Raw genomic sequence first — 9,996 nt, forward strand, 5'->3', positions numbered from 1 at the left:
TGGTTACTGATATCTCGTTAGGCATTTTTACATTTTTTTCAATTATTACTAATTATTTTACAATCCACCCTTCATTAGTACCTAAACTTTACTCCTGTAAAAGGATTTTGCGATCTATGAAGCCGTTTCAAAGAACGAGCTTTGACAGATATGTCGTACAGATGCCTCGTTAGGCATGGGCGCGGTCAGCAGACCAAGCCGCTGAGTAGCAGTCGAAACGTGATTGGCTCTTACTTTTAGAACCAACCATCAACGCAGAGTGTTGATCAGATGAACTCAACGACATATCTGTCTAAACTCGTTCTTTGAAACGGCTTCATACATCGCAAATCCTTTTACAGGAGTAAAGTATAGGTACTAATGAAGAGTGGGAATATAAAAAATTAGTAATCATTAAAAAAATGTAAAAATGCCTAACGAGGCATCTGTACGACATATCTGTCAAAGCTCGTTCTTTGAAACGGCTTCATAGATCGCAAAATCCTTTTACAGGAGTAAAGTATAGATACTAATGAAGAGTGGGAATATAAAGAAAGTAGTGATAATTGGAAAAAATGTAAAAATGCCTAACGAGGCATCTGTACATCATGTCAACAGGTGTGTCTGCTGAACGCGGCCATTTTTACATTTTTTTCAATTATCACTACTTTTTTTATATTCCCATTCTTTATTAGTACCTATACTTTACTCCTGTAAAAGGATTTTGCGATTTATAAAGCCGTTTCAAAGAACGAGCTTTGACAGATATGTCGTACAGGTGCCTCGTTAGGCATTTTTACATTTTTTCCAATTATCACTACTTTCTTTATATTCCCACTCTTCATTAGTATCTATACTTTACTCCTGTAAAAGGATTTTGCGATCTATAAAGCCGTTTCAAAGAACGAGCTTTGGCAGATATGTCGTAACAGATGCCTCGTTAGACAAGAACAGATATTTCTCGTATTATTGGCCGCGTTCAGCAGACACAACTGTTGAGTTCGTCTTATAACACTCTGCGTTGATTGGTTGGTTCTAAAAGTAAGAGCCAATCACGTTCGATTGCTACTCAGCGGCTTGGTCTGCTGAACGCGCCCATTCCTTTCTCTCCTATGTATGTAATTTACATGCACTCATTATTCCTCTCTCTCTCTCTCTGTCTCTCTCTCTTTCTCTCTCTCCCTCTCTCCATCCCTGTCCCTCTCTCTCTTAGTATACTGGATAGCGTATTAGTATGGTAAAATCAGGATTTTTTGGAAGTGGTGTTAGGATTCCAGGGTATATTTGAAGAAAGAAAAACGGTAATGTTATTTAGGACAAGAAACTGTATTTATTATTTCGTTGATAAAATGTTGGGAAATATAAACGAAAATACATATATAAATGAAATATATTATTTTTTTTATTGTTACTGTCGAAAGTAAATAATATTACATAAAACCAGTAATGCAATTGAACATAGATATACATACACACGCACACGCATACCGCAATCGCACATATATACATACGCATACGCACATACATATATTTTTATTATTTTTTCTGTGGGCCCCAGGCCCCGTCCACGATGACGATATCACGGACATGAGACGTCTCCAGGATCATGCTCCGATTACTTTGTACTAACAATAAGAATAATTCTGCATAAACTTTTTTACTTTGTGCCTTTATATCATATGTATTTTTCAAGCAAAGTGCATTTGCAGAATTTATGCGATGGAAGATGTATACACACACACACACACACACACACACACACACACACACACACACACACACACACACACACACACGTGTGTGTGTTTATATATGTATACATATATCTTCCATCGCGTAAATTCTGCAAATGAACTTTGCTTGAAAAATACATATGATATAAAGGCACAAAAGAAATTTATGCAGAATTATTCTTAGTACAAAGTAATCGGAGCACGATTCTGGAGACGTCCCGTGTCCGCGATATTATCATTGTGGACGAGGCTCCGGCCCAGAGAAAAATAATCGTACTAACGATAGACCCCCGATATTGTCGTACAAAATGTATGTCTACCTATCCCACTATCCCTAGCTTCTTCTCCTCTGTATATTATAATGAAAAAAACGTATCCAACTGAAAAGGCCCGTTTAGCGACATATAGGAAGCCGATGCCAGTCTCACGCGAAAAGCGAACGTCGAATTTATAACACAATGGCTGCGTTCGGGAAGCGCGCTATTAGCGCTATTGCATCATTCTATCTTTATCGTTCATCAGGTGTAAAACAAGGATAAAATAAGCAAATAGCACTAATAGTGTCTTCCCGAACGCACCCAATAATTAGTATTTAGCATCTCGAATTTCTATCAAGAAACGAGACAGGTCATTTTTTTGTTTTCTAACCGAATTTCACTAATATCTAAACGTCAGAAACGCACGTGGTCCGAGTTAGCACAGTCCGACAGATTTCTTCCTATAGACGGCATAGTTGCCAAAATATATTTCATGCGTGAAAAGAAAATTAATCTGCAAAAATCAAATAATATTATAAGCGCGAAAAAATATACACGAAGAATTTATTTTGAGAATCAGAAAGATTAAAAAAACGCGACAAAGTTTTTTCCCTCCGGATGAAATTCCAACGTGCGCTTCTAAGGTCAACGCGCATCCTTTGCTAAACGAATAAATTCATACACATTTTCCTGCCAGATTTTATTAAAGTGATGCAGACGGGTGTACAACTGAGCCTCAATAAAACGCGAGTAATCGTAAATCAATTATGCGAAAGATATTAGATCTTATATTCGTCAATAAAGTTATAAAATCCGCAAACAATGCGAAAATTTGCGCATAGTCCCTCGTGATCAAATATAAATGCATCGCGTCGCTTCGCTAATGATCGGATAAACACTCTCGAAAACGCAACAAAATATTTGCTCCACGAAATAAGCTCGCACAAATCGCATCTGACAAAACTGAAATTTAACAATTATATATAAAATCAAAAGCTATAAATTAGTTTTTGTTTTGAACAAGAGAAGTTGAGACACGTAGCGATAAAATTGAATGAATTCTCAACACGATAAAATAAGTTTAATAATTTTCTTCTACGGTTTTCGTTTCCTTTTTAAGAAATAAAGATGTTAAAAAAAATCAATACAAAGTAATATGTTACAAAAGTTTCTCTTGGTGTAAATTTCAAAAGGAGGAAAGCAAGTTTGAAAGAATAATATGATAAATCAACATTCTCTGAATACATATTAGAAACCATTTTTTTATATACAATTTCTTTTATATTATCTGGTACATCTTTTTTCTAATTAAACTGATTGCTAATATATCTTTTAATATGCATAAAAATATATATTTAAATTCTTAGTGCTTCTGCATGATAGTGCAATAATTTCAGATTTTTTGCCATCACCTATTACTTCAGACTATCAATCTTACTGAAAAGGAACCTGCGTAGATTTAATCAAATAATGGAGAATTATGAATAATATGAGGTTTCCAACGCTGAGCTTTTTATGTAAACTCTTTCAAAGGATCTATCCATTCTTGATGGGGTAAAATAATAACTTCTATAACAAATGCAATAAATATTAAATTTATAGTAGGGGAGACCGGGGCTAAGCCGACAACGGGGCAAACTTGACACTAGGCTTTTTGCCAATTTAAATCTATCGTAGAAACTTGCCTTTCCTACTGTAAATGCGTCTTTATGTGCCAGTATTATCAACGGAATTTGGTAACATTCTGAGTTATAGTGTAATTTTTAACGCGACATAAGCGTTTTTGATAGTGAAAAGTAATTTTTCTGATCTCTCGAAAATGTCTACTCTTTCATCGAGCTTTACTCTTGCGAATCTACCGGTAAGTGATTTTGATGGGAAATTTGATGCTCTATATGAATCCGATAATCGTTTTTGGATATTTTCAAAATTTTCATGTTTTTGAAGTGACAAAAGTGAAAAACGACGTCCGGGGCAAAGTCAACACCACGCCGTTTCGTCGGCTCCCAGTAACAAACGATGCTTGTCATGCAGCCGTATGGCTCATGACAAATGTATGCGCACGTCCGATCGCGAGTTTACCTGCATTAATTGTTTTTCAGACATGAGTTTAGATGAAGATAATTGAAAGTTCAACAATTTTTGTTCTCATTATTTCAAATGATTGTTCTAGCTACTTTATTCCGAATTTTTGTACTTTTTAAATACACAATAAACAATGTATTTTCATTTTCAGACAGTAAAAAATAAGTTCCAGATCAAATTGTGTCGATCAGACAAAGTGTTGAGTTTGCCCCGGCGGGGTGTCGAGTTTGCCCCGGCATTTTTCAATTCGAAAATTTGTCTTCGCGTCACTTTTTCTTTCCTGGCGGCAAAACAAAGCGACGTACAGCAAAACTTCCTGAATCAATTTTGTACCTGAAGAAACACTCTTTAAATATGTACCATTGAATTTGCCTAAAAATTTTAATTAAATATTAAAAATTGCCTTTGAAAAAATAGTGTCGGCTTAGCCCCGGTCTCCCCTATTGATTTATCTAATTAATTTTATTCTGTCTTTATATAGAAAAATATACACTCAGTCTTAGCATCAGAGTAGAGGGTAACGCAGTTGATGAACAGTATAGATATAATAACAAACTGAATAAAAATCTTATTAATATCATTATGTTATAATAATTAAGATTTTTATTCAGTTTGTTATCTATACTGTTCATCAGCTGCCGTTACCCTCTACGCTCTGATGCTAAGACTGAGGTATATTTTTCTATATAAAGACAGAATAAAATTAGTTATATAAATCAATACTATAAATTTAATATTTATTGCATTTGTTATAGAAGTTATTATTTTACCCCATCAAGAATGGATAGATCCTTTGAAAGAGTTTTACATCATTCATTTACATTACAAGAAAAAAATTATTAGACGTGCAAGAGATGCAGTAAATTGCCAAGTCTAATAAGTACCCGCGTCAATACATACTATGTATACTAATTCACATTCTCAATTATGCTACTGTTATTATTTGTCATCAGACAATTATAAATATACACATAATAATTAGATACATATTATAGGTATATATACGCACATGTGTGCATAAGAATATATGTAATTTATAAAAAGCGGGTGCTTATTAGCCTTGATACGTTACTGCCTTCTGCTACGGACGGCCAGAAAGCATTTTCAGGTTCAGGCCGTATTGCTAAGAATCCATAGACGCGGCAACGCCGCGCGGCGTTGCCGCGTCTATAGCATATGTCTCTCTACCACCGTGCGTGTGAGCAATTCAGTGGTGTGTGTACGTGTACGGAGTTTCGCGTTGTCACCACCAGTGGTCACCACCTTACGTGGTGGCGTTTTCGCGTCGGAGTTCGGCCTTTGCTTTAGTTGACATTACCGACGTCGAGGAAGTTCGGCCTTAGCTTTAGCATCCCCTTAATATCGCGGCAGTACCGAAGTGGAGATCTTACAGATTTGCTGCTCGCTGCTGCTCGGCGACGTCGGGGCACTTTTAGGGATGTCACCTCGGCTGCGGCTGGTTCGGCAGTGACGAGTGGCCGGTTCGGCGGGACCACGCTGGGCCCCCGCGCCCGCGCCCCAAGCTCGCAGTTTTCCGCCCCGCCGATTGGTCGTGCGTGCTGCCCTGCTCGCGGCGTCGCTCTCAATGTCCGCCGTTTTCCGCGGTCCCTTCAAATGGCTATTATGTATGCGGGCCCATCGCGGTTTTTAGCCAGGCTGGCCGGGCCATGGCTGTGCCGCTCGGTCCCTCGGTACCGTCGGAGGAAATGTCTGGGTCGTCCACCCGCGCTGCAGTCGCGGTGGTGCACCCTTGGTTGTGCTGCGGCGGAACCAGGATCGTGCTGTGCGAGACATTCTAATGCGCTTCCTCGGCGGTGGGCCCTGGTGGCCCGCCCGTCGGCCAACCACCTCGCGTTCCCCACGTGCTTATCCGTCCCTCGCTGCGACATTAGTCGTTACATCTCTAATTCCTCATCGATCCCCCGCTCCGGCACCACCTGTGGTTTCTATAAAATCTAACTTAAAATATAATTAGCGCAATTAGCCCTCCCGTACTCGTGTCAAGGCGCCATCCCCTACCTTCCCCTCGGCCGAGCTACTGTCTGGGCGGTGGACGCGACATGTCACGTCACAACTCCCCCTTCCCAGACAAGCGCCGAGGGGATTCCGGCCCCGACAACCGCGACCACCATTCCGGCACCGGTCAATGCCACAATGCCAAACACAAGGAAAGTCCAATCTTTGCCCGTAAGCTCGGAAAGCTCTCGCAACCTGCTCCCGTCCGTACCATCCCGGATTCTCGATACCGATATTAAACCGAACGGGTATTTACCCGGGAACAGGAAGATAATACGGTTTTAGGTCCTGAACATGTACTTTCCCGATAAGGGATCCGTCCTGCCGCGCCAATTCGTAGACGACCGGAGAGATCACCCGCTTAATCCGAAACGGCCCCTGGAACTTCGGTGCCAACTTTCCCGCAATGTTTTGCGCGGCGGACGACAGTACATGCTGCCGTCTCAATACCGAGTCGCCGACGCGAAACCTGCGCGGCCGCCTACGTAAATTATACCTCGCGGCCTGCTGTTGGTTTGCCTGCTCCAGGTTCTCCGCCATCCACTCCCTAACAGCGCTCATTTCCCTCATTCGTCGCGGCCACTCCGCCGGGTCTCCCGCTTCCGGCTCGGTAACGTTCTCGCGACGGTCGCGCAGCGTATCGGGCGGTATCAATTCACGCCCAAAATTTAAAAATGCCGGGGAGACTCCCAACGAAGAGTGGTTCGCCGTGTTATACGCCAAACGCAACCGCAACAAATGCCTATCCCATTCCCGGTGATCCTTCTCAATGAAGGCGACAATCATAGTTTTCAACACCCAATTCACTCTCTCCACGGGATTCGCCTGGGGGTGGTAGGGGGTACCGTCACGTGCGTTATACCGTTCTCTTTCGCGAAACCTTTCATAACGTTGTTTATAAACTCGGTACCGTTATCCGTCAGCAGAGTTTTCGGGGTGCCCCATCGCGATACGATCAAGTCCTCGAGGGCCTCTTTTATCTTCGGCCCCGTGGCCGCCCGCAGCGCTCGGATTTCCACCCATTTCGTAAAAAGATCTTGAATAACGAGAATGTATTGATACCCCGCCTTGCTACGGGGCAGCGGCCCTACAATATCCGCGGCAACTGCGGTCCACGGCCCCTCCACCGTACGATCCCATCCACCCCGCCGGACTCGATTGCTCAACTTTCGTTCGCTGACATATGTCACACGTTCTGACGTATCTCGCCACGTCCCGAAACAAGTTCGGCCCATAATATAAGACGGCGACACGCTGGTACGTTTCTCAATGCCTAGGTGATCCGCCTGAGGGGCGCCGTGTGACTCGCGAAGGGCTTCCGCCCGAAGTTCCCGCGGCAATACCAACTTCCACCGATCGAGGTCCTCCACAATATCCGATATCACCGGTTTCGGCCGCAAAAATATAATTGCCCCTCTACTATCCTCCAATGCGCGAATCTTTTGGGATCGGTAGCCACCTCGTTAAACCGCTTACGGTACCAAGCGTCGGCCGTGTCCCCACACTCCGCGATTTCTACTATGGCGTTCACGTTTACGGCTTCTCCTCCCTCCCCCTCATACATCCGTGACAGCGCGTCGGGCACGTGGTGTAGGGCCTCCTTCCGGTATTCCACCGTGTAATTATATTCTAGCAACTCAAGGGCCCAACGAGCCAGCCGACCTGTAGGGTTTTTCAGGTTATGTAACCACCGCAAACTACTGTGGTCGGTAACAACTGTGAATTTGTATCCCTCTAAGTAGGGCCGGAACTTTTGGATAGCCCACACTACGGCCAAACACTCCTGTTCGGTAACTGAGTACTTTCTCTCGGGATCCGTTAGCACGCGGCTCGCGTACGCGATCACCCGCTCCTCGCCCTCCAGTCTCTGCGTTAATACCGCTCCCAGCCTTACCGAACTTGCGTCGGTCTGCAAGACGAAGGGCTCCTTAAAATTCGGACACGCGAGGATTGGTGCGGACGTAAGGTGCTCCCAAATGCGATCAAAGGCGCGAGACTGATCAACCCCCCACTCCCAACGCCTGTTTTTCTTTAAAAGGCGGGTTAGGGGTTCGCTAAGTGTAGCAAATTGCGGTATAAATCGCGGAGCCTGATATTTCAAAATCGGTTGTATCTTCTCGGAATCGGTAGCGAGGCCCCCCTTTCCGACGATAAATCCCAAGTACTTGTGGTCGGCAAAACTCGCATTTGTCAAAGTTTATAGTCAGCCCCGCCGCCGATATCTTGTCTAGTACGCGCTTCAACCACTTCATATGTTCTTCAAAGGTTTCGGTTGCGATAATTATATCGTCTAGATAATTGAACGCGAACGGCTCCATTTCTGGGCCTATCAGAGAATCAAAAGTAATCTTTGGAATGTGGCCGGCGCGTTATGCAACCCGTATGGCATTCTACGGAATTGGAATAGTTCCATCCCGGGGACACTAAAAGCGGTGATTTCGCGACTCTCTTTGGCCAACGGTATCTGGAAATACGCTTGACTTAAGTCAATGGTCGATATGTATTTTGCTTTGCGTAACTTATTCGTGATACCTTCCATATTCGGTATTGGATACGCGTCTTTCTTTGAGATCTCGTTTACTCCGCGGAAATCTATACAAAACCGATATTTGCCATTCGGCTTCTTTACCATAACTATCGGATTTGACCATTGGCTCGACGATGGCTCGATAATCCCGGCCTTCAACATTTTATTCACTTCCGCGCGAATGGCTTTCTGTACCTTTGGCGACACTAAATAACACCGCTGTTTAATCGGCGCGTGACCCCCTACATCGATTTTATGTTCGGTCAAGTTTGTAATTCCCGGGTCTTCCGAGGGGGTTGGTATCGTCCGTAGAAAGGACGCTAGCCTATCCTTCTGATCTGATGTTAGTTGCATCAATCCGCAAACCGAGGACGCCCCCTCCCTATCGAAACGGTAGCGGGTACGCGGTTGGTCCAAGAAGCACCACTCGGCCTTTGCAAAATCCAGCGCGATACCGAACTTAGTTAAAAAATCCATTCCGACAATGCATGACACTGCTAGATCCGGTAACACTCCCACGGTCATTTCGTGGCTTCGGCCTTTTAATCGTATAGGCAGGGAGACGTCGCCTCGAATCGCGGTTATCTGTCCGTTCGCCATCCGTATACGCGCTCCACCGTCGCGCACAATCGACACGCCTAAACTTTCCGCGATTCGTATTCCCTCGCGACCGATAAGAGTGCGGCTGGACCCGGAGTCCACGAGCGCCAGCCGAATGTCCGCCTATACGAAGTCTAACGTATCAAAGAGGCGGTAGTTCCTCAGGCTCGAAGGTAACGAACGAGTGCGGGAGCGCCTTCGTATCGGTATCCACAGGCCGGGTCTCGGTCATCGAACTGGGGGTTGTAGGGACCCGTCCTACAAACTCCCTTCCGCGTTTCCCGGGCACGCCGGGCAAGTCCTCGTGGTGAATCCGCGCTTGCCGCACCGGTAGCAGTGTGTCTGCTGCGGCTCCTTACAATTCCGCGCGCGATGCCCCATCTTATCACAGTTCCAACACTGCATCGTTTCGTCTCTTACGGTAATCCCCGCCGCGGTATCCGTAACCGTTCGGTTCGCGGGAGCGGCGGCCGTCGCCGCGTTCGCGACAGGCCTCGCGGGTCTCCCTTTATTTCCGACTTTACGGCCCACAACCTCCCCGGCGGCGATCGTAGTCGGGTTCTTCGGCTTTCCCTTCGGCGCGTGGTACGCTAAGTCGGGAAAGATAGATTGTTCCGGCGGTAACGGGGGTCGGTAATATTTATCCGCGAGTAAGCTACGTTCCACCCGCGTGGCGAGGTCCTCCAACGCGTGGAAGTCATGAAATTCTTGCCGACGTATCGCGACTTGCAAGCGCGGCAGCAGGTTCCGGTGGGCAAACGTTAATTGCTCCGATAAACGGGGGGTTCATCCGACCGAA

Source organism: Temnothorax nylanderi, unplaced genomic scaffold (genome assembly GCF_030848795.1).
Source record: "Temnothorax nylanderi isolate EJ_2023f unplaced genomic scaffold, tnyl_v1.0 TNYL_tig1234_pilon, whole genome shotgun sequence".
Taxonomy (NCBI): Eukaryota; Metazoa; Arthropoda; class Insecta; order Hymenoptera; family Formicidae; genus Temnothorax; species Temnothorax nylanderi.